The sequence below is a fragment of the Cebus imitator genome, unplaced genomic scaffold (assembly GCF_001604975.1).
Source record: "Cebus imitator isolate Cc_AM_T3 unplaced genomic scaffold, Cebus_imitator-1.0 Scaffold1449, whole genome shotgun sequence".
Classification (NCBI taxonomy): Eukaryota; Metazoa; Chordata; class Mammalia; order Primates; family Cebidae; genus Cebus; species Cebus imitator.
This window is the reverse complement of record NW_016108764.1, coordinates 7,683-9,762: the sequence shown is the minus strand read 5'-3', so window position 1 is coordinate 9,762 and position 2,080 is coordinate 7,683.

Here is a 2,080-nt window from a genome sequence, read left to right as displayed (position 1 = left end):
GACGGGGTTTCACCATGTTGACCAGGATGGTCTCGATCTCCTGACCTCGTGATCCACCCGCCTCGGCCTCCCAAAGTGCTGGGATTACAGGCTTGAGCCACCGCGCCCGGCCTCAGAGTTAAAAACTCTTTAAGGAATAGCAATAGAAAAGCTGCAAGTACTAACAAAGAGATGTTATTATGATTATGTTAACACATATAGAAATTCAGGAGCTATAGGAAAGTTCCTTAGGAGACCCAACTTACCAAAACAAAAAAAAAAGGCAATAAAAGACATAATTGTACAGTGTTTGCCATGATGAAACTGAATAGTTGGCAAAAATTGTTCCAAAAGAAATCCCCAGGAATGCTTCACTGGCAAAGGATGCCAAACACGTGCTCATAGGCGGGTGTTGAACAATGAGAACACATGGACACAGGGAGGGGAGCATCACACACTGGGGTCTGTGGGGGGAACTAGGAGGGACAGCAGGGGGTGGGGAGTTGGGAAGGGATAACATGGGGAGAAATGCCAGATATAGGTGATGGGGAGGAAGGCAGCAAACCCCATTGCCATGTATGTACCTATGCATCCATCTTGCATGTTCTTCACATGTACCCCAAAACCTAAAACAGTAGGGTATAGAAAATGAAGAGAGCATTAAAACATAAAATATGGAGGATACAACTGAATTCTCAGAATTATGTGAAAATTTCAAGTAGTTACTAAAGAAAAATGTCAAAATACAATAATGTGTGATACAGTTTTAAATTAAGATGAAGTTGATTAAAGACAATGGAGATTTAGGAGAATGAGAAATTAAAGAATAAGACAAAGAAAGAATAAAGTGAAAACATCAGAAAAGAAGTGAAAATGGGAGAAAAGGAAACAGTGACAATGAAAATAAGAAAGGAGAAAATATAGGTATATCATAACAGAAAAAATGTTGGAAATGCAGCTGGGTGCGGTGGCTCACGCCTGCTAGCACTTTGGGAGGCTGAAACAGGTGGATCATGAGGTCAGGAGTTCGAGACCAGCCTGGCCAACATGGTGAAACCCTGCCTCTACTAAAAATACAAAAAATTAGCCTGGCATAGTGGTAGGTGCCTGTAGTTCCAGGTACTCGAGAGGCTGAGGCAGCAGAGTCACAAGAAACCGGAAGGCGGAGGTTGCAGTGAGCCAAGATTGCGCCACTGCACTTCAGCTTGGGCGACAGAGCAAAACTCGATCTCAAATAAGTACATCTTTTTAAAAAGAAAGAAACACAAATCTGAAAGAAATGGTCTCTGTAAGGGCCAGGTCTGTAAGGAAGCATAGAATGGGGAATGGAATACTGAAAAGGTCTTCATACCTCTCTCTCCTTCCCAAGGCTGAGTGTTGCTGAATCTTTAATAAAGGCAATTGGCTTCCGCAGATAGCAAGGTATCTCGGAAAGCCTGGGTCTGACCCACAATGACTGTATATCAGGGACGGATGGCAGGACTTCCCCTCCCCACGGACATCATCACCTTGTCGCCCACTGCCTCAGCGACCTTGTTTACTGTCCATCATTTTCATGCATCCAGAGGAACAACAAATCTCTCAGAAGCAAAATGATTCTCCTGGTAAATTTACTGGGCTTACTAAGAATGAGTGTAAAGTCACCTCTGAGGATGTTCAGTTTTCCAAGCTGAACTACATCATAAAGTAAACTTCAGGATCCAGAAAAGTGATCAGGAGTTTCACTCAGCTGATGTTACCACAGGATTTGCTATAACCCAACCCCAGGCAGGCATCACTCAGGATTGTAACATTCATGGTTTGCTACAGACTCTCATTTAATTTTTTTTGGCACAATATAAAGATTTGAATGCCTAAAATCTCACTGTTAACTATTTCATATGTAATGTATCAGACATAAAAATAGCAAAAAGAAGCTGGGTGTGGTGGCAGTCACCTGTAGTCCCAGCTACCTAAGAGGCTGAGGCAGGAGAACTGCTTGAACCCAGGAGGCTGAGGCAGGAGAGCTGCTTGAACCCAGGAGGCTGAGGTTGTAGTTAGCTGAGATTGTGCCACTGCACTCCAGCCTGGGTGACAGAGCAAGACTCCATCTCAAAAAAAA